The sequence below is a fragment of the Neophocaena asiaeorientalis genome, unplaced genomic scaffold, assembly GCF_003031525.2.
Source record: "Neophocaena asiaeorientalis asiaeorientalis breed wild unplaced genomic scaffold, Neophocaena_asiaeorientalis_V1.1 scaffold149, whole genome shotgun sequence".
NCBI classification, from domain to species: domain Eukaryota; kingdom Metazoa; phylum Chordata; class Mammalia; order Artiodactyla; family Phocoenidae; genus Neophocaena; species Neophocaena asiaeorientalis.
The window spans coordinates 4809977-4834393 of record NW_020174442.1 but is presented as its reverse complement, the minus strand read 5'-3'; positions in this window follow the sequence as shown (position 1 = coordinate 4834393).

The following is a 24417-nucleotide window of genomic DNA, read 5'->3' as shown; positions in this document are numbered from 1 at the left end:
GCAATTTCTGAATGTTAATCTTGTATTCCACTTTGATGAATTCATTTATTAGATCTAGTAGTTTTTGTGTGGAGTCCTTAGGGTGTTCTATATATGGTATAATGTTATCTACATATCATGAGAACTTTCCCTCTTCCCTTCCAATTTGGATGCCTTTTATTTCTTTTTCTTGTCTGATTGCTGTGGCTAGGACTTCCAATACTATGTTGAATAGAAGTGGTGAAAGTGGGCATCCTTGTCTTGTTCCAGATTTTATCAGGAAGGGTTTCAGCTTTTCACCGTTGAATGTTACATAGGCTGTGGTTTGTCAAAAATGGCTTTTGTTATGTTGAGATATGTTCCCTCGATACCCACTTTGGTATGAGTTTTTATCATGAATGGATGTTGAATTTTGTCCAATACTTTTTTCTGCATTTATTGAGATCACAAGGTTTTTGACTTTTGTTTATGTGGTATATTACATTGATTGCTTTGTGTATGTTGCACCATCCTTGTGAACTTAGGATGAATCCCACTTGTTTGCAGTGTATAATATTTTTTTATGTGCTGTTGGATTCGGTTTGCTAATATTTTGTTGAGGATTTTTGCATATATATTCATCAATGGTGTTGGCCTGTAATTTTCTTTTCTGGTGATATCTTTGTCTGGTTTTGGTATCAGTGTGATGGTGGCTTCATAGAATGTCTTTGGGAGTGTTCCCTCCTCTTCAACCTTTTGGAAGAGTTTGGGGAACATTGGTGTACGTTCTTCTTTGTATGGTTGGTAGAATTCACCTGTGAAGCAATCTCCTTCTGGACTTTTGTTTTTAGGGAGTATTTTAAAAAAAAACAGATTCTATTTCACTACTAGTGATCAGTCTGTTCAAATTGCCTATTTCTTCTTGATTCAGTTTTGGTGGGCTGTATGTTTCTAGAAGGTTGTCCATTTCTTCTAGGTTGTCAAATTTGTTGGCATGAATTGTCCATCATATTCTCTTATGTTTTTTTTTTTTTTTGCATTTCTGGGGTATCAGTTGAGATTTCTCCATTTTCATTTCTTACTGTGTTTATCTGGGTTCTCTCTGTTTTCTTCTTAGGGAGCCTGGCCAGAGGTTTGTCAATTTTGTTTACCCTTTCAAAGAACCAGCTCTTGGTTTTATTGATTTTTTTCTATTTTTTAAAAATCTCTATTTTACTTATTTCCTCCCTGAACTTTATTATTTTCTTCTTTCTGCTGACTTCAGGTTTTGTTTTCTAATTCTTTTAGGTGGTATGTTAGGTCGTTTGAGATTTTAATTGTTTTTTTTTTTTGAGGAGGGTGTGTATCACTATGAGCTTCCCTCTAAGAACTGCCTTTGCTGCATCCCATAGATTTTGTATGTTTGTGTTTTCATTTTCATTTGTCTTAAGGTATTTTTTAATTTTCTTTTTGATTTCCTCATTGACCCATTGGTTTTTTAGTAGTATGATGTTTATTCTCCATGTAATGTTTTTTTCTCATTTCTTTTCCTGTGGTTGATTTCTAGTTTCTTGCTATTGTGGTCAGAGAAGATGCTTGAAATAATTTCTCTACTCTTAAATTTGTTGAGGTTAGTTTTGTGACCTAGTATGTGGTCAGTCCTAGAGAATGTTCCATGTGCACTTGAAAAGACACTTGAAAAGAATGTGTATTCTGGTTTTTTTGGATGTAATGTCCTGAAAATATCAATTAAGTCTAACTGTTCTATCATATCATTTAAGATCTCTGTTGCCTTATTGATTTTCTGTCAAGAGGATTGGTCCATTGATGTGAGTGGGGTGTTAAAGTCTCCTACTAATACTGTATTCCAATCAGTTTCTCCCTTTATGTCTTTTATTATTTGTTTTATATATTTGGGTGCTCATATATTAGGTGCATATATGTTGATGAGTGTAAAATCCTCTTCTTGTATTGATCCTTTTACCATTATATACTGTCCTTCTTTATCTTTCTTTATTGCCTTTGTTTTAAAGTCTATTTTGTCTGATATGAGTATTGAAACTCCTGCTTTCTTGTCATTTCTGTTTGCATGAAATATCTTTTTCCATCCCCTCACTTTGAATCTATGTGTGTCCTTTGCCCTAAGGTGGATCTCTTGTAGGCAGCATATTGTAGGCTCTTATTTTTTTATACAGTCTGCCACTGTATATCTTTTGATTGGAGCACTCAGTCCATTGATATTTAAGGTAATTATTGATACATATGTATTTATTGCCATTTGAAACCTTGTTTTCCATTCTGTGTTTCTTCTGTTCCTTTCTTTTTTTGTTTTTTTCTTTTTGTGGTTTGATGATTTCTTTTTATTTTATGCTTGTGTTCTCTTCTTTTTGATTTTTGTGAATCTATTGTATGTTTTTGATTTGTGGTTGCCCTGTTTTTCAAGTATGTTAACCCCTTCTTATATCTGCTTGCTTTAGACAGTCATACAGGCTCAAACACATTCTAAAAAAAAAAACAAAAACGGAATCTACAATTTCTTACTCTTCCCCCCCACCCCACATTTTATGATTTTGATGTCCTTTTTTTTTCTATACCATGCAGCTTGCAGGATCTTAGTTTCCTGACCGGGGATTGAATCCATGCCCCCTGCAGTGGAAGCATGGAGTCTTAACCACTGTGCCAGGGAAGTCCCTTGATGTCCTTTCTTACATCTTCATGTTTATCTTTTTGCTGTTCCTTGTTTTTATCATCACTTTCACAAATATAGATTTTTTTTTAATCTGTATACTGGCTAATTTAAATGATTTACTTCCAGTTATGATTTCCTCCTTCCTATATCTTCTTGCTTCTTTTCTATTTAGAGAAGGCTTTTCAATATTTCTTTTAGGATAGATTTAGTATTGCTATATTCTTTTAGTTTTTGCTCATCTGAGAAATTCTTTATTTCTCCTTCTATTCTAAATGATAATCTTGCTGGGTAGAGTACTCCAGATTACTGATTTTTCCCTTTCAAGACTTTGAATATATTTTGCCACCCCCTTCTGGCCTGCAGTGTTTCTGTATAGAAATCAGCTGATAGCCTTATGGGGCTTCCTTGTAATTAAATCTTTGTTTTTCTTTTGCTGCCTTTAGAATCCTCTCTTTATCTTTAACTTTTGCCATTTTTATTATAATATATCTTGGTGTAGGTCTGTTTGGGTTCATCTTGTTTTGACCCTCTGTGCTCCCTGTATCTGGATGTCTGTTTCCTTCTTTAAGTTGGAAAGTTTTCAGCCATAATTTCTTCAAATACATTTTCAATTCCCTTTTCTCTTTCTTCTCCTTCTGGAATCTCTATTATGCATAGATTGTCATGCTTTATACTATCCCATAGGTCTCTTATATTGCTTTCATTTTTTTAATTTGGTTTTCTGTCTGCTATTTTGATTGGGTGATTTCCATTATTCTATCTTCGAGACCACTTATTCTTTCTTCTGCATCATTCATTCTGCTATTCATTGCTTTTAGCTCAGCTTTCATCTTGGCAAATGAATTTTCTAATTTTTCTTGGCTCCTCATAATTTCTAGTTCCTTTTTATAGTAATCTGTATTTCTGTTGATAGCCTTCCTTAATTCCTTGACTATTTGCATTACCTTCTTTTTGAACTCGGTGTCTATTAGACTGAAGAGGTCTGTTTCATTGTTTATTCCTTCAGGGGAATTCTCTTGGTCTTTTAACTGGGAGTGGTTCCTCTGCTTTTTCATTTTGCTTGTATTTCTCTTGCTCTGTGAGTTTCAGAGAAACAATTATCTACTGTAGCTTTGGAGGGTTATTTATATGCAGGAATGTCCCTGCATAGTTTGTGTTGGTTTAATAATTTTTTGGCATGAGCGCTGTTTTTGGTTTGGATGCTTGCCGTCTCTTTCCTTATCATGTGCTGGCTGTTATCCCCTTGGTAGGGGGTTGCCTGCACACACTCCCAGGAAGGTGGGGGCAGCAGTTTTCGGCCACTGGTGGGACCCTCAGTGGGGCAGTGGTCTGTGCCCAACTCTGGAGTCTGAGATGGCAGTGGCGGCTTGAGCCCGGCCCCAGAGCTCACGTAGGTTGTGTCCTGATACCTGAGAGTGCACGCATGGACAAAGAAGGTCCTATGGCTGTCCTGCCCCTCTACTTGTGAGCCTCCCAACAAAGGTGCCCTTCCTCTCTAGTGGGCCAAGGCCTCCTCCTATACTCCTTAGGTTGTGGTGTAGCACACCCTAGCCTCCTCAGGCTGTCTCCATGTAGCCAATCCAGTCCTCTCCCCAGTTCTGATCTCTGAAGCCCAAACCTCAGCACCCAGCCCCAGCCTGCTCCTGTGGAGGAGTGTCTCAGGCTGGAGAGTGCCAGGCAGTGGCACCTACCTTCTGTGCAGGTCTCTCTCCACTTTTCCCTCCACAAACTGGCTGCTGTACTGTCCTCTGAGGCTCTGAAGCTCCCCCTCTGTCCCGGCTGATCTTCCTGCCAGTGAGGGGACTTCCCTGTGTGTGGAAATCTTTCCTCTTTCACAGCTCCATCCAGGGGTGCAGGTCCCATCCCAATTCCTTTCTCTCTTGTTTTTTTCTTTGGTCCTACCCAGTTATGTGGAGATTTTCTAGCCCCTTTGGAAGTCTGCAGTCTTCTGCCAGCGTTCAGTAGATGTCCTGTGAGAATTATTCCACATGTAGATGTATTTGTGGGAGAAGGTGAGCTTCATGTCTTACTCCTCCACCATCTTGATCTGATCCCCAGCTTTATAGTAAGTCTTGAGTTGGGTAGCATCAGTCCACTGAATTTTGTTCTTTTGCTTTAATATTATGTTGGGTATACTGGGCCTTTTTTCATTTCCATATAAACTTTAAAATCAGTTTGTTGACATCCACAAAATAACTTGCTGGGATTTTGATTAGGATTACATTGAATCTATAGATTAATTTGGAGAGGATTGACATCTTAACAATATTGAGTCTTTCTATATGTGAACATGGAATATCTCTTCATTTAATTATTTCTTCTTTGATATCTTTCGTCAGAGTTTTATGCTTTTCTTTACATAGATCCTGTATATATTTTGTTAGATTTATACCTGTTTCATTTTTTGGTGCTAATATAAGTGGTATTGTTCTTAATTTCAAATTCTAGTTGTTCATTCGTGATACATAGGAAAGCCATATATATATATATATATATATATATATATACATACACATACACAAACACATACATACATACATACACACGCATATAATGTACTTTGGTGGGTTAGCCTTGTATCCTGCAATTTTGCTGTAATTATTTATTAGTTTCACTTGGTGCTTTTGTGCTGTTGATTCTTTGGGATTTCCTCACAGTCAGTCATGTCATCTGTGAATAAAAGACAGTTTTATTTCTTCCTTCCCAATCTGTATATCTTTTATTCCTTTTTCTTGTCTTGTTGCAATAGCTGTGACTTACAGTACAATAAATAGGAGTGGTGAGAATGGGCATCTTTGCTTTGTTCCCAAACTTAGGGGAAAAGTATATAGTTTGTCACATCATTAAGTATGATGTTAGCTGTGGGTTTTGTTTTTTTGTTTCTTTTTGGTAGATGTTCTTTATCAAGTTGAGGAATTTCCCCTCTATTAACTAGTTTACTGAGAGTTTTTATCATAAGTATTGGATTTTGTCAAATGCTTTTTCTGCATCTATTTACATGATCATATTATTCTTTAGCTGTTGTTGAGATGAATTACATTGATTTTTTTCATGTTGAACAAGCCTTGCATACTGTCCTATATTTTTATGACTTTGAAAATCTTCTATATGTAGGTGATTCCCAAACTTACATCTCCAAGCCTAGACTTATCCTTATGTCAGTCATCTCCTAACATTTCTGAAACTAAACTCCAGATCTTTGTTAACAAATATGCTCCTCCTATAGTCTTTCTCATCTCAGTAATTATAAACTCTGTTCTTCCACTGCCTCTTCTAGAAAGGACTACAGTTCCTGACTCTTCTACAGTGGAACCCAGACTATAGTTACTGATGTTTCTGTGCTGTGGCATCATATTTCCAGGATGCAACTGGCACTCCGGGGGAGGACAGAGACATAGAAAAGGGAGAGGCAGATGGCATGCCTGGAATCCAAGGCTCTTCTACCCAGTCATAAACAGTCAACAAAAGAGGAATTGTGTGGAGACAGAAGGATTGTAGTATTAGAGTCCCTGAGGAAGTATAAAGTTCAAATATAGAAGTTTCAGTCAGAAAGCCAGGATTCTTCTTTACTGTGTGAATCCATTAAGCTGATTCCAGCAGGAATTTTCTGCACAAGATCTTAAGTGAAGGTAGCCTATGGCAAGAAAATTATAATTAGGGAGACCATGTGTATCCTAGGATGGTCTCAATTTATACCTGTTTTAAGTCAGTTATTTATTTCCAGGGTTGTATTTCATTTTAAAAAGTGTCCCAATTTGGGTGATGCATTATTTGGTTACTTGCCTATAACCCAAGGGACATTAGAAATTTGGATAACTTCTGGAGATGGAAACTGCATATGGAAGATTTGTAGGGAGGATCCAAACCATCTTCCTGCTCACTTCAGGTCCTTGTGATGATAGCTTAGAGAAAGCATTGGGACCAGGTTGTAGTTAAAGTTTCTGGATTTGAAACCTCAGGGTTATTTCAGGGGGTTATAGAGATGCCGCTGCTAGGGAAAGAAAAAAAAAATGACCTGTAGTAGAATCAACTATGGACATGTACAGAATGGGAATGTTTCTGAATCTGAGAATTCAGCATATTACAGAGAGCTGAATCTGAGGGAGGGCAGCCATGAAGAGCCCCTGGAAGGAAGTCTAGTCTTCAAGTTAAGAATCTGATGAGAAATTAAAGGGAAGGGACAATGAGAAAGAATTGCTGATGCTACTGGACCAACTAGTTAATGAATCTCTACTGACTTTTGTGGCTTCTGGCAAGGTCCTCAAAGTACACACACAAATATCAGCTTAGAAGGCATGAGGACCTCAGGAATTTGAGAGAAAGAAATCTGTGGCCTGTGTTCATTAAGTCATTTTTGAAATGGTACCATATACCCCATTTTCAAACTTGAGTTTTCAGTGCTGGTGTGGTTTTAGGAGTATGTATATTGTATACACATACATTATATACATATAATATACACAGAGTATACATATAGTATACATACAATATACAAATAAACATATACATACAATACAGATTACAAATACAATATATACAAATACGATACAAAATACACAAGCAAATACACAAATACATACAGTATACACACATACACTGATGGAGTATCCTCTTAAAATTGTCTGATAAAATCTCTTCTGAAATATCTTTACCTGTATTAGTAAATGCAACGAGACAGCACCGAGTGGCTATTAGGGGAACAAAATATTGGAATTTATTATTGATTGAGGTCAAGAAAAAGAGCTAAATTGAGAAATTTGTAGAGTAAGAAAAAATGGTAGTAGCTCAGGAAAGGCATGATCCTTGCTCCTCCCTGAACGCCCATCCATTAAAAAGGGGAAGGGGGTAAAGACGGAGAGATAAGGATTGACAACCTGGAGAATGGGACTCAGTGGCTTCCCAACTTCTCATGGGGGTGATGTGCCTCTACCCACCACTCTGGATGATAGGGATATCCTCCCCACCCCATCCTTCCTATAGGCATCACGGTTAGTGCCTATAGGATCCAGGAATTTGTCTAGGATATAGAACTACCTAACAGTATCCCCAAAGTAGGGGAGAGTCTTGACAAGCAGAGGATGACCTCCGAATTCACTGTGGAGCAGCAGAAGCGCCCTTGTAGAGGGTAAACGTTTGATTATCTGAGGCAGGAAGAAGCAGGTGGAGGAAGACAGCGTATAGTCTGCATACAAGAAAAGGTAAAAAGAGATGGTCTGCTAAGCAAAATGAACACAAGTTCTCTGTTCTCACATGTTTAACCAGCAGTGGTGGCTGGAGCTGGCACTGGCTGGTGAGAGCTGATTGTGCAATCTCTTCCCAGCTCCTCATTCAGTGAGATCAATAGGTAGCTTGAAATAAATCATGGTAGAAGTATTTGTACCACAGAAATAGGCAAATGATGTACACCAGAGCTTTTAAAAAACTCTTCCAGAGAACCAGATGTTAGCTATTTATCAGCACACCACTGGGTCCTAGACTCTTTGGAAATAGAAGTCAGAAATTCACATGTCAAATTGTGTCTCATTTTATACTGAACTCTTACAGATCTGTCAACTTGCTTTGTTGACAGGGAGACTGGTTATGACCTTATTCCAGAGTGACTGAAGGAGGTCTGTCTCATTAGACTACTATGGCCCAGTATTTGATTCTGAGTCAGAGTCAAACATTTCTGCCCAGAGTATGTCCTCAGACTCCAGAATAACCCTGTCATGAACTTAGTGCCCTGGGCAATTTGTTGCTTCAGAACTGTGAGATTGTTTATCCAGGGACAAGAAGGTTGGAAAAAAACAATGGTGTTGCCCTTCCTGAACTTCATTGCATACCAGGAAGTCTGTGGTTAGTAGTCAGCCTTCTACCAGTCTCTCAGGGGATTATTTCTGAATTTCTGAAGTACTTAAAGAAACTCAAAGGCCTAAAAATTCCATGAGTTTGATAAAATGCAATTTGATACTGATCAGATTTTGCTAGGACATCAAACCCAAGTATGTACTGATTCTGCATACAGCTGTTAACAATGCTTTTGATAATGTTGTTTAAAAATTGAAAAAAAGTCATTGATACTTGTAAATGGAAGACTCACATGGACAATAAAAGAAGTGTTTAACTGTCTTAGAGTGAGTCTGTAGGACCCAGATTAATTCTATTATTTTCACACAATGAGAAATCGTATGCGTTTGATATAAAGAAGAAAATACCATCCTTTATGTACGAGAGGCTAAATCAGGTGTTGAAAATATATGTATCTAGATTGACACTTGCAGGAGACACATGGCCTGTGGTATCTGGTATGGCAACATCTAGCTGGCTTGCGAAGTGGAGGTCATATTTTGGAAGAAGAAAAAAAAGGTGGCTATTTTATTTATGGACCCCAAATAATTTGACAGTGAATCATTAAGGAGTTATCTGATGTAATTTGCTTTTTATTTTTTTATAATTAATTGAATCTTTATTGCCACTTATAATCTTTATAACTTTTCCTTTCAAATTATAGCTACTCTAAAAATATAAGTTGAGTGAGTCAAGTAATTTCAAAAGGAATTTTTTTATTATTTATTTACTTATTCGCTTACTGGCTGGATTGATTTTTTTCTTTTTAGGATTTCTTTTTTTTTTTCAGTTATACATACGTATATATCTTTTTTTTTCAGATTCTTATCCCTTATAGGTTATTACAAAATATCAAGTGTAGTTCCCTGTGCTACACAGTAGGTCTTTTTTGGTTATCTATTTTATATATAGTAATGTGTATATGTTAATCCCAACCTCCTAATTTATCCCTCCCCACCTGTTTCCCCTTTGGTAACTATAAGTTTGTTTTATATGTCTGTGAGTCTACTTCTGTTGTTCATTTGTATCAGTTTTTTAGATTCCATGTATAAGTGATACCATGATATTTGTCTTTGACTTACTTCATTTCATATGATATCTCTAGGTCCATCTATGTTGCTGCAAATGGCATTATTTCATTCATTATATCTTTTTTATGGCTGAGTAATATTCCATTGTGTATGTATACATATATATCTATATCTCTGTGTGTGTGTGTGTATATATATATATATCTGTCTCACATCTTCTTTATCCATTCATCTGTTGATGGACATTTAGGTTGTTTCCACGTTTTGGCTATAGTAAATAGTGCTGCTATGAACACTGGGGCGCATGTATCTTTTAGAATTATGATTTTCTCTGGATATATGCCCAGGAGTGGGATTGCAGGATCATATGGTAGCCCTATAAACTTAGTCATCAGAACACACAATAATTGTTACTGGAAGCTCCTGGAGCTCTGGGATTTGTCCTTGATTTTACCAACATAGGGGTACTTGGAGTTGCCTGAAAGTAATCAAGGGTCTCCGAGATTTCTTACTCTAAGAAGTCTGCTGGAAAGGGGTGATGTCAGAGTTGGCAACTGTTGGTGATTCCTGCCTGCCATTAAGCCGGGTGCAATTCTTCCAAACTCAGACAGGTATGAGGGAACATGTATAGAAGCAAAGCACTGTTTTAGGTACCTGCATGCATTTTATATATCCAGTCATTTATCTTTCTGATCTTACTTTAAAAAATGTTTTAAGAACACTTAAAAAAATTAAGATACAATACATTTAAAATAGAGATTTAATGAGATAATGAATATTAGTGAGCTGTAGTTCATGTATGTGTTCTTCACGTTCATGAGAAATGGAACACACATTCACTCTAAGCTTTCCGGTAGACAGCACTAAAGGCAAAACTTGAGTGGCTCCATGTCTTTCTTACAATGTCTGTAAAAGTAAATCAAACCAATTGCTCAGAAAAAGCAAAGCTCTTCCTGCCACTAAGAAAGATTTCTCCTCTGGGTCCCCTTAAAGAGGACACTTTGCAAAATACCAAGCAGAATTCTCAGTAGCATCCTTAAAGAAAAGTTGCTGTGAGGTTTCTGTAGGGCTCTCACAGTGTTTCCTGATGTGAGCTGATGGGGCTGTATTAAAGTGTAATTTAGGAAACAAATATACGTGGGCAAGGCCACTATGATGCAAGCAGGCCCAGAGCTCTCTGATAATCTAGCTTAATGTGGGAGCAGATTTTAGATTTTTAGGAGATTGGACAGAGAATGGATTGACTGAATAACCTTTAGATGATTTTCCGTAAATAATAGATCACTCACATGAAATTTTGATCAATATGTAGCACAGTAAATTCAACTTTCCTTGACAGGTGTCTGGATTATAGAGATTTTAAATGCATTATTGTACTTCATTTTATCTTACTAACAGCTTTTGGAGTTTTATTTTGGTATGCTCATTTTAACAGAAGACTGAACTGAGATGCAAAAAAGTTTTGATAATTTGCTCAAGGTCACTTAATTAATAAGAACAGCAAATGACTTTGACTTTAGGTCTTTTTACTCCAGTGTCCATTTCTTGACATGTAAACCTTCTGCTCCTGCTTCCCAAGTATTTGGTAATTAAGGAAAATGACCCTGAAAGCAGCATCACTGGGGCCATGAGAGCCTGCTCACTCTTATCTTCTCCAATCCTAGTATTGGGCCAGCTATGTCTCTAAAAGGCACATACGGCAAAGTCTGGGCTTTCCGACTCCCCCCAGAGATATAGTATGTCTTATATAGTTCTGTTAGATAACCATTATTATAAGACCATATACACCCAGGTATATGAAAATCGCATTATCTCAAAAGTTACTGAGGATGACCTCTGAGAAAATAGAGGGTGGAGGGAAATGGTAAGTAAACAATAACAGTTGGAAATCCTGGGCTCAAGGGAGCTTTTCCAAGGTGATGTTGCTAGGGATGATCATCACACACACCAAGAAAGGGAAGGTGATGTCTTTTCTTCAGGATGTCTCAGAGCATTTTGAAGGCTCATGTGCTTTGTGAGATACCATGAGTTCATGAGCCATGAGGGGCTTCCTAAATGTATTGGACACAAGCCATTTCTTTACAGAGGATCCTATAGAACCGTTAGTGTGCATGGTTCATTTGGAAAATATTAGCATACAGAAGTGTTTCCCCTTTGGAGCCACCTGGGGAGCCTTTAAACCTACGGATTCCTGAGCCCCAAACAGATCAATTACATTGCAATCTTGGTGGTGGGAAGAGCATTGGTTTTTTAAAACAAAACAAAACAAAAAAACTCTCTGTGAGGTTCTAATGCATAGCCAGGATTGAGAACAGTCTAGGGGAACTAGGTCTTCAGTAGTTGGAGACCTATTTAGCCCTGGCTCTTAAAGAAATTTTTCCTTTCTGACAAGAGAGACCAGGTAGAAAGTTGATGTCAGTGTCTTTATCAACATATTCCTCTCCAACTCTACTTAACTTTGTTTCTTTTTAGTAACCATGACCAAGTCTCCAAAGCTTAGTCTATACAACCTGTCTTGCACAGCTCCCGGTCACTGGTCACTCCAAGGTCAACAGAACTCTGTCTTTTGTCCATTACTTTTCTAAACTCACTCTTGATTAGATTAGCAACTAATAACCACCTTGTCCAGGTGTTTATAGTTCTGGGATGTTATAAATCTGAGAATTATATTGCAACATTTTAACTTTCATTGGTACTGTATACAACAATTCCCCGCTTCCCTTATAAACTCCTTTATCTCTTGCCCCAGCTTTGGACATAAGTGCCATAAAATTTTACACAATTTAAAAATATTTGCAGATGTGCATTATATATATCTATCATCAATTCAGGTTCTAGTATTTTATTTCAGGCTCCTTTTTACTCCCATATGGTTATCTACTCACGAGATGTTGTTTTCACTGAGACCCTCACTAAGTTGATTGAGTAATAAAATATATTCTTACAAGAAAGTTTTGTTTTCAAATGCTGCTCATGGTTATCTTTCATCAAAGTCTGGAGCATAAAGGCAGGACACAGTGGAAAACATGGATTTTTAATACACCGTGCTATGCCAGAACATATGGATTGGTCTGGAATAACAATTTCAACAGATGACCTAATTTGAATCTGAATACTACAGAAGAAAAGAAAAAGGTTATAAAGACATCTGTAAATCCCTTCTCCATATGTTATGATGTGCATTCTGAATTTCAGGCTCTGAAACATTCACTTTAACAGTAGCTTATGAAATTAGCACAAGGCTAAGACACCTAACACAAAAATGCATGTCAACTGCATTGGGGGAGGACTCGGGCATAATGACAGCCTAATTGGGAAATATCAGCAAATGGATCATCTGAGATCTTTTCAGGGACGTTGAGATTTCCTATAAAATGACTGAAGAGAGGGAGGATAGAGTGAAGAGAGGGAGGATAGAGTGAATCGTTGTGTTTGTTAGATTTCGTTTGTTATGAGAGCCTTGGAAGACTTAAACTGAGTTCTTGGGGTGTGTAATTATGTCAACCACAGAGGTTGAAGTGATTTTGGCTTATAAAGTCTCAAAGAACCCTAGCATCAGAATAGTGGAGAGGAATAAGAAAGCAGAAGGAACATGACAGGAAAGGGGCAATGAGTAACCTGTGCTGAGAATAGAAACCCAGTGTGAGGGAGCTGGTAAGGGTAAATCTGAATCATGATCTGGCTGAGAAACCTTTTACCGTCCGAAGCTTTGAAAAGGAACTTAAACTGTAAAGGCCAATTAAAAGGGGAAGGAGGGGGAAGGATAAATAAGGAGTTTGGGATTAAAATAGACACACTACTATATATAAAATAGATAACCAACAAGGACCTACTGTATAGCACAGGGAACTATACTCAATATTTTGTAATAACCTATAATGGAAGAGAATTTTTTAAAAGAATATACATATGTATGTGTGTATGTGTGTGTGTATAACTGAATCACTTTGCTGTACACCTGAAACTACACAACATTGTAAATCAACCATATTTCAATAAATTTTTTTTTAATATTTAAAAAAAATTTTTAAAAAGTGTGTTGTTGAATAGTCAGTTGAAAGTAAATTGAATTTAACTGAAATAAGCTCAAATTGCACACAGTTCTTCTTGAAAAGAATCAATAAACAGGCAGACGTGCAGAAATGGAGGGTATAAAATGACACACTGAGGCTAAATTAAAGTGATACTGAACATTTTCTCCTGGTCGCACCAGTTGGCTGGTAAATAGGGAGATGAGTTCAGGGAGTGGGAAGTGGTATGGGGAATGGACAGTACAGGACGTGGGCCAGAGGACTGAGGGGGGGGTTTCTGCAATGTTATGTGTGAAAGTGGAGGGGCTGGCCTTTCCACCTATGGGAAATGGGTTGAACAGCATTGAGGGTTTTCTCTTCTTAGGTTCTGCTAGGGGCTGACTTGTCCTCCAAAATTCATACGTTTCAGTCCTAACCTCCAGTGTCTCAGAATGTGACCTTAATTCAGAAATAAGGTCGTTGAAGGTGTAATTTGTTAAGATGAGGTCACAGCGGAGCAGGTTAGGCCCCAACTCTATATGACTGGTGTCCATATAGAAAGTGAAAATTTGGACAGAGAAACACACACACAGGGAGACTGCCATGTGGAGACTGAAGTTGTGTTGCCACAAGCCAAGGAACTACCAGAAGCTGGGAGAAAAGCCTGGAACAGACCTTTCTCTCAAGGCTTCAGAGGGAGCATAGCCCTGCTGCCATTGTGCTCTTGGATTTCTGGCCTCTGAAACAGTGAAACAAGAAATTTTTGTTGTTTAAGCCAGTTGGTGATATTTGTTATGTCACACCTTGGAAATGAATACAGGCTCTGACGGAATTTACTCCTTGAGCCTAATTCTGGCTTTTCTGCCTCTCTGAGGGGGTCCAAAGAACAGGATTTGGGAGCAAAGGCACATTGGTCAGTGAGCTTGCCGTCAGTGTGGGGAGAACATGACTGATGAGCAGGACGCTAGCTTGGAACAAAGTTTCAAGAAGGCTGCGTATGATGGGCATCAGCTACTTAGTATATGGGAAAGGTCTTCTGTAGCAAAGCCTGGGACTAGAAGCAAAGGGTGGGCTTTTGGGGAGGACAGCCCCACTGTGCCCTAGATGCCTCAAAGATGTTGAATGAGCAAGGATGGTGAGAACCCTTGTCAGTAGATGTGGGAGCTGAAATCCTGTGGATGGGTTTTTGGCGTTTCTGAGGTATCTTATTTTTATTTATCAACTTTAATGAAAGTCTCAGAGTATGATAAAGAGGTTTTACAATTACTCACCAAAGCCAAGATAGGTGATGACAGCATGGATAGAAAGGGGAGAAAACTCAAATGTCTGTCATCCCCCCACCCCTGCTGTTTCTCCAAGTTTGATATTTGGAGTATGACTCTGGATCTACTTTTAGACCCATTTTTTCCCCCTTCAAATAGTTTTCTCACCTCATTTCCTCCACTTTCCACCTGCGATAAAACCGAGTCACGGGTTTGCTTATGGACAGGGAAGCTCTGTTACCTTTTGCTAGAGAATCTGGTTAGAAGGATTTCATACTTCCTGCTATTATGGAGAGAATCTTGGGATTTCCTTGTAAAATTAAATCTTTGCATATAAAACATGCTCTTTTATTATCATCTCATGGATACCTTAGCACATGGGCTAAGATGCCAGAGAAATAGTGTAAAGAAAAAATACTAAACGATCATGAAATAAAGTCAGAATATGTTACTTCTTGGGGTATGATACAGTGCCACATTTCAGCATGGCTGCAGAAATTTAAGCTTAACTGCAAAAGATAAGCAAAGAAATGGGTGACTGGACAGTTAACTCTAGTATGAAATATGTGAGTCTGGTTTAGGAGTCTTGACAGATTGGAATGTTACACGTATTGAAGATCAGGATAAAAGAGAGAGAAAAAAAGATTAAATGGAGCTCCTTCCCCAGAGATGGGAAAATCAGTCAATAGGTTGAAGATTAAAGAAGTAAGAAAAAGACCTATTGAAACTAAACAAGAAAACAAGACCACATAGCATAAATCAAACTTGATTTTGAATTTTTTAACATAGTTGTCAGTCATGCTTTTGCTTTCACGTGTATTTTCCCTAAATTTGAAGAGATTATCAGAAAAATATGCATTTCCAGGATGAACTTCAATAGCAGTTTTTTAATCCCCACATGACAAGGCGAAGCCTTAAGCAATGTGACTTTGTTTCTGCTAGGGTGTAGGTTAAAGGGAGGAGGTTAAAAGACTTCCTGATTGCTTATGAGTCATTAGGAGGCCCAGTGGTACAAGAGTCAGAACTTGTCTTTTCCTGCCAACTCATTTCTCTTCCTCCCATTTGATACCACAAGGTGTGCCTTTTGTTGAGAAAACAGGTCTATTGAACCCTACAAACCACACAAAGACAGAAAAGCTGTGTTTCAGTGTATTATAGTGTTTCAGACCAAAGAAGGTTTTAGGCTCGGCTTTCCTTCTTACGGGCAGCGTGTCCTTGAGAAGTTAATTAGCATCTATTATCCCCAGCTAACAAAATGGAGGTAACAATATGTATTTCACAAGATTGTTGTAAAGATTAAATGATATCACGTATATAAATCACTTGGTACAGAGAACCATAAATGATAGCTGTTATTATTAACCTTTTAGGCTTAATGTTAAGAGGTCGATGAAGCCCAATTTTAAAACTTCAAAGGAATGAAAATTCTAAATTTTTACATCTGTTATCAAATTATCCCACTTTTCCTTTCTTTTTTTTAAAATAAATTTATTTTATTTATTTATTTTTGGCTACATTGGATCTTGGTTGCTGTGCGCAGGCTTCTCATTGCGGTGGCTTCTCTTGTTGCAGAGCATGGGCTCTAGGTGCATGGGCTTCAATAGTGGCAGCTTGCAGACTCTAGAGCACAGGGTCAGTAGTTGTGGCGCACGGGCCTAGTTGCTCCGTGGCATGTGGGATCTTCCCGGACCAAGGCTTGAACCCATGTCCCCTGCATTGGCAGGTGGATTCTTAACCACTGCACCACCAGGGAAGTCCCTCACTTTTGCTTTCTTTGTCTTTGGTCACAGAGCTTTGTTTAAAGTTGTATTTTATTAAGGCAGTGACGAACTATTGAAGGAATGAAAGTCAGAATAGTGGTTCTCAATTCTGGTTGCACGTCAGAACACCAAAGGCATAGTCTCTCAACTCAGCCCCACTAAGATTTGGGGCTGGAAAATCTTGTTATTGGTGGTAGTTGTGTGCATTGTAAGATTAGCCGCATACCTGGGCTCTACCTACAAGATGCTAGTAACATATCCCTTCTCAATTGTGACAAACATACATAGCTGCAGATATGGCAGATGTTCCCCTTGGGGGACAAAATTACCTCCACTTGAAAAACACTAAGGAGAGAAATGTGATTTAAATGCTTTGGGACAGCAAACAGGCATTGGTATTTTTAGAAATACCCTAGATGTTTTTTTTTTCTTTTTTTTTGTGGTACGCGGGCCTCTCACTGTTGTGGCCTCTCCTGTTGCAGAGCACAGGCTCCGGACGCGCAGGCTCAGCGGCCATGGCTCACAGGCCCAGCGGCTCTGCGGCATGTGGGATCTTCCCGGACCGGGGCACGAACCCGTGTCCCCTGCATCAAAAGGCAGACTCTCAACCCCTGCGCCACCATGGAAGCCCCCCTAGATGTTTTTAATATGGAATCAGAATCAAATTTAGAACAATTTGCCAGGGAATCTATATTTCATTTTATTATTTTATATTTTTATTGTGATATAATTGACTTTTAACATTACATTGCTTTCAGGTGCAACAATGATTCGCTATATGTATATACTGCAAAATGATCACCACAATAAGTTTAGTTAACATCTGTCAGCACATAGAGATTATTATAGTATTATAATCTATAGTCACCATGCTGTACATTACATCTCCAGGACTTTTTATAACTAAAAGTTTGTATCTTTTGACGCCCTTCACTGATTTCACCCACCTTGCACATCCCACCTCTGGCACCACCGATACATTCTCTGTATGTATGAAGGCATGAGTTTTGTTTTTGTTTTTTAGGTTCTACATATAAGTGACACCATACAGTATTTGTCTTTCTCTATCTGACTAATTTAACTTAGCGTAATGCCCTCTAGTTTCTTCTATGTTGTCACAAATGGCAGGATAATTTTTTTTTTTTTACTGAATAAGATTCCATCCTGCGTTTGTGTGTGTGTGTACCACATTTCCTTTATCCATTCATCCATTGATGGACACTTAGGATGTTTCCATGTCTTGGCTATTGTAAACAGTGCTGCAGTGCACATGGGGTACAGATATCTTTTTGAGTTAGTGTCTTTGTTTCCTTCAGATAAATACTCAGGAGTGAAATTGCTGGATCATATGGTAGTTCTATGGCTGCACTGATTTACATTCCCGCCAGCAGTGCATGAGGGTTCCTTTTTCTCCTCATCCTCACCAGCACTTGTTATTTGTTGTCCTTTTGATAATAGCCATTATAACAGGTGTGAGGTAGTATCTTATTGGGGTTTTTATTTGTATTTCCTTGATGATTAATGATGCTGAACACATTTTTACCCGTTGGCCATCTGTATGTCTTCTTGGGAAAAATGTCTATTCAGGTCCTCTACCCATTTTTTAACTGGATTGTGATTTTTTTAAACATTTTTTTGCTATTGACTTGTTAGAGTTCTTCATGTATTTTGGATATTAACCCCTTATCAGATATATGATTTGAAAATATTTTCTCTTATTTATTCATTTATATACATGCATCTATTCTTTTTCAAATTCTTTTCCCATTTTGGTTGTTACAGAATATTGAGTAGTTCCCTGTGCTATACAGTAGGTCCTTGTTGTGTATCTATTTTAAATGTAATAGTGTGTATATGTTAATCCCAAACTTCCAATTCATCCTTCCCCAGCACCTTTCCTCTTTGGTAACTGTAAGTTTGTTTTCAAAGTCTGTGAGTCTGTTTCTGCTTTGTAAATAAGTTCATTTGTATCCTTTTTTTAAGATTCTGCATACCATATATCTCTCTTTCTCTGACTTACTTCACTTAGTATGATAATCTCTGGGTTCATCCATGTTGCTGCAAATGGCATTATTTCAGTCTTTTTAATGGCTGGGTAATATTCCATTGTATATATGTACCACATCTTCTTTATCCATTCATCTGTCAGTAGACAGTTAGGTTGTTTCCATATCTTGGCTATCGTAAACAGTGCTGCAGTGAACATTGGGGTGCATGTTTCCTTTCGAAACATGGTTTTCTCCAGATATATGCCCAGGAGTGGGATTGCTGGATTATATGGTAGTTCTATTTTTAGTTTTTTAAGGAAACTCCACAATGTTCTCCCAAGTGGCTGTACCAATTTACATTCCCGTGAACAGTGTAGGAGGGTTCCCTTTTCTCCACACCCTCTCCAGCATTTATTGTTTGTAGACTTTTTGATGATGGCCATTCTGACCGTTGTGAGGTGATATCTCATTGTAGTTTTGATTTGGATTTCTCTAATAATTAGCGATGTTGAGCATCTTTTCATGTGCCTCCTGGCCATCTGTATGTCTTCTTTGGAGAAATGTCTATTTAGATCTCCTACCCATTTTTTGATTGGGTTGTTTGCTTTTTTGATATTGAGGTGCATGAGCTGTTTGTATATTTTGGAGATTAATCCCTTGTTGGTCACATCGTTTGCAAATATTTTCTCCCATTCTGTGGGTTGACTTCTCGTTTTGTTTATGGTTTTCTCTGCTGTGCAAAAGCTTTTGAGCTTAATTAGGTCCCATTTGTTTATTTTTGTCTTTATTTTCATTACTCTAGGAGATAAATCAAAAAAGATATCGCTGTGATTTATGTCAAAGAGGATCCTGCCTATGTTTTCCCCTAAGAGTTTTATAGTATCAGGTCTTACACTTAGGTCTTTAATCTATTTTGAGTTTATATTTGTGTATGGTGTTAGAGAATGTTCCAATTTCATTCTTTTACATGTAGCTGTCCAGTTTTCCCAATTTTCTCATTTATCAAAGAGACTGTCTTTTCTCTATTGTATATTCTTGTCTCCTTTGTCATAGATTAATTGTCCATGAGTGCGTGGGTTTATTTCTGGGCTTTCTGTCTTATTCCATTGAGCTATATTTCTTTTTTTTTGTGCCACTACCATACTGTTTTGATGACTGTAGCTTTGTAGTATACCCTGAAGTCAGGAAGCCTGATTCCTCCAGCTCTATTTTTCTTTCTCAAGATTGCTTTGGCTATTCGGGGTCTTTCATGTCTCCATACAAATTAAAAATTTTTTTGTTCTAGTTCTGTAAAAAATTCCATTGGTAATTTGATAGGAATTGCATTGAATCTGTAGGTTACCTTGGGTAGTATAGTCATTATGGCAATACTGATTCTTCCATTCGAAGAACATAGTATAACTTTCCATCTGTTTGTGTCATCTTCGATTTCTTTCATCAGCATTCTGTAGTTTTTGATATACAGGAATTTTGCCTCCTTAGGTATTTTATTTATTTATCTTTTGGTGCAATGGTAAATGGGATTGTTTCTTTAATTTCTCTTTCTGATCTTTCATTGTTAGTGTATAGAAAAGCATCAGATTTCTGTGTATTAATTTAGTATCCTGCAACTTTACGGGATACATTAATGAGTTCTAGTATCGCGATTGCTCCTTTCCTACCATCTCATTGTGGCTTCTTCTTTGTGTTTGGATGTAGGATATCTTTTTTGTTAGGTTCCAGCATTTCTTTGTAAATGGTTGTTCAGCAGTTAGTTGTGATTTTGGTGTTTTCGTAAGAAGAGGTGAGCTAATGTCCTTCTACTCGGCCATCTTGCCTCCTGCTTTTCTTCCATTTAGTAGGTTGCCTTTTCATTTTGTTGATGGTTTCTTTTACTGTGCAAGAAGCTTTTTAGTTTGATGTTGTCACACTGGGTTTGTTTTTGCTATCATTGCCTTTGCTTTTGGAGTCAGATCCAAAAAATCATTGCTAAGACCAGTGTCAAGGAGCTTATAGCCTGTGTCTTTTCTTATAGGAGTTTCAGCTCTTCTGTTCAAGTCTATTATCCATTTTGAGTTATTTTTTATATATGGTATAAGACAGTGATCCAGTGTTATTCTTTTCATATGGCAGTCCAGTTTTCCCAACACCGTTTATTGAAGAAACTGTCCTTTCCCCATTGTATATTCTTGGGTAGTCTATATTTTAATTAACTTGGTGGTGGATTTCTCTGAAATTCAAAATTAGTTACAATTATTTAATAAATGAGCAATGTTCTTAGAGTTTAACAAAAATTGTTGCAGGTAATAGTGATCTGGAACTATTTTCATTGACTCTCCAATTTGGGTAGAAAATTTTCAGGAAAATTTTTATGAATTAAAAAATGACTTAGACAGGGATAGTTAAATATGTGGCAATCACTCTTTATTTAACATTAGTTTTAATTACTGTTTTAGTCAGCTCTGGTTGCCATAACTAAATATATATTACACTAGGTAGTTTAAACTGTGGAAATTGATTTTCTCATAGTTCTGAAAGCCCTAAGTCCAAGATCAAGGTGCAGCATGGCTGGTTTCTGGTGAGGGCCTTCTTCCTACCTTGTAGATGGCTGCCTTCTTGCTGTGTCCTTGCATGGCAGGGATTGAGAAAGAAAGAGAGAAGGGGTGGGTTGGAGGGTAGGGAGTCTCTTTGGTGCCTCTTCTCATAAGGGCTCTAATCCCATCATGAGGGGCCCATGCTCATAACCTGATCTAAACTTCATTATCTCCCAAAGACCCCATCTCCAAATACTACCACATTGGGGGTTAGGGCTTCAACATATGAATTTAGGTGGCAATTCAGTCCATAGCAATTACCAAGAATTTTGCATTTCTCTATAAGTATAGAACTAAGTACGGTAGGCAAAATAATGTTTGCCCCAAAGATATAACAGCCTAATCCCCAGATACTGTAAATGTGTTATCTTTCATGGCAAAAGGGACTTTGCAGATATGATCGTTATGGATCTTGATATGGGAAAATTATCAGGCTGGTTCCAGGGTAATCACAAGTGCCCTTAAAAATGGGAGAGGGAAGCAGAAAAAAGAGTCAATCACTAGTGTGTGTGTGTGTGTGTGTGTAGTAATGACCTCAATTTTTACAATCATATTTTAACTTCCTATATATTGCACTTAAAATCAGATCAGGTGTCATTTAACACATTCTTATATTTTTATCTATTATCAAATCATAACATCTTATTCACAAATATCCTTTACTATTCTTTCTCAAAGCATTATAAAACCTCCCTTCATTAGTTTTTGAGTTCAGTACTTGTCCTCTCAGGTAGAAATATCTCTTGTCCTTGGACCTTCAGAGAGTTTAAGCCAACTACAAAGTTAGAGGGACCAAAGTAGTCAGTACAAGTCAGAACTATAGTACAGTAGCAAAAGCAAATACCCTGGGACTAAAAGGTGATACAGGCCACACCAGGTACCTTGAGACACTCACTCCTGGAACCCAGACATCATGACATGAGGAAGCCAAGCAACCATAGAGAGGCCCCCTGTCCCAGCCCTAGTCCCAGCCAAAGTCCAGCATCAAGTACCAGACATGTGAGTGAACAAACTTTCGGATGATTCCAGTTCCCAGTCTTTGATGTATCCCTGTTGACACCACTGGAGCTGAAATGACTTGTTCAAAAAGTCCTGACCAAACTGCAGATTAGTGAGCAAAATAAATGTCACTGCTTTAAGCAACTCATTCCATTTTGGTGTGGTTTGTCATATATACATAGAAAACTGCAATAACCTCCACATTTCTACCAAACCAAATATACATTCCTCTGTCCCTCAGTGCTCATTGACACCTGGCTTTAACCTGCCTTCCTGGTCTGATCTAAGATGGCTCATCATTCATGCATGCACTGCTTAACTCAATCTTAGCATTGGAACCTTATACCCTTTTCCATATAGAGCCTAGTATTGTTGTTTTGTTCCATCTTTGCTCATCTCAATCCTGCCTGTTCTTCATGGTCCATAATTTAGGCCCTGCAATGCACATCTGTTGCCTTGTTTTTTTCCATATCCAAGACTACTGGTCTGGTGCCAGCAGCCTAATTTTCTTTTGAAGAAACCACCTCTTCTTTACACCCTATCTAGAGGCTTCAGGTAAGTTAAACTTCAGCTTCTAGTCTAAGGTGGGCAAAGAGCCCAGACATAGCCAGTTGGCATATTCCATCATCCTGCCCAGTGTGATTCATTCAAGAATGGGCACATACCCTGAGTTTGTCCAGTGAGATGAAATCCTGAACTTTTCCCAGAAGAATCTTTCTGTAGTGCCTACTGAACCATGAGGCTGTCAGCAGCCAACACAGAGTGAAAGCCTACCTGAGTATGAAACCAACCGAGAAGGAAGCAGAGCCAAGTGTCAGATTTCTCACAGCATCACTGGAGCATCTGGACTTAGCCATGCCTGGAGCGCCATCCCTCCTTCCACCCACAACTTCTTAGTTGTGTAAGCCAAGCAATTCTTTTTTGGCTGAAAGCCAGATTGAGTTAGATTTCTATCACTTGGTAACTGTACAGTCCTGGATAGTTTAAGACCACATCTTCCTACTCAATATGGCAATTCCTGAGTGCCCATTTCACACACGATTCTGTAGTTGGAGGTGAGGCAAAAACATTGAGTAAGACGGGGTCCATGAGGCTTAACCTTACTGGCTTTTCCTTCCAACCCTTCAGTGGAGTGCTTCATCATGCTATTTGTTTACAGCACTTCCCACAGCCATATTGCAGTATAATTAGCTGTATGCATGCCATCATAAGCTTTGTGAAGACAGGAAACATTCACTTTATGTGAGGACATAAAATCCATGTATGAAAGTGCAGGCATATAGTGTGTACTCGGGTAGATATTATTTCCGTTCTTTCACATTGCACCTACATGCGTCTTGTTCATAGTTGTTGAACGATATGTATATTAATCATTGTCTCTAAGTAACACTAGATAACATTTATGGAACAATTATTAGATGCCAACATAAGTACCATCTCAGTTCTCACAGTAACATGAGGTGATACATACTATTATTCTTCCTTTTATACTGGTGGGAAAAATCCCAATAAATTCAAGCTTGGAAAGTTAAAAATCTTGTCCCTAGTCTCACAGCTAGTAAGTGGCAGAGTGAGGACTCCAACTTATGTCTCTCTCATACCACACTGAGCTCATAGCCAGCACACCATATAAAATGCATGGGGCTTCCTGCTTGAAAAACATTCTAAATATCTGTTCTGAATGGAGGTAAATTGGTTGGGTTAAAAAGCCTTGAAAGCATGGGAAATCAGTCCTCATTTTTGTGCCATGGTCTTAGCCCTCAAAATAGCTGCCCAGGTTACAGAAGTGACTTAGCAACGTTTTGAGAGGTGGATAGGGTAAGTGGAAATTTGGAAGGCATTGCCATAAGGCAGATAGTAGGAGCAAACTGTCTGAGCTTTGTTCTTCCCACATCAGCCATAGATATGAAGAAAATGACAAGAGTAAAAACTGCAAAAGCCTTTTCTAAAAAGTGTTGCAAATTCAATGGCTGCCAGCCACGAAAATGTAGTGTCCCTTGTTGTCACAAGTGCATAACAGAACGAAGAATCTCAGGCTGCAGGGAAAGATGATAGGGTTGGAAAAGAAGAGCTTATGAGGAAGCAAAATGTAAAAATCTAACCAAGGGTAAATGGGAATAAAAGGTCCTTGAAAGTTTCAGGAAGACCTGTACAGAGTTCCAATGAGTTACGTGCAGGGAAATATGCTATTGGTAAAGCTGCAAGTAAGTTTCCCATCCCACCCACTCAAGGAATAAAACAGCCTCACTATTAAAATGCCGGTGGTTCTTTGGGAGAAGAAAATGCATTTATAGGCAAATTGGAAAGGATGACCAGCCCATGTTTGTTTCTTACAGTGCAAT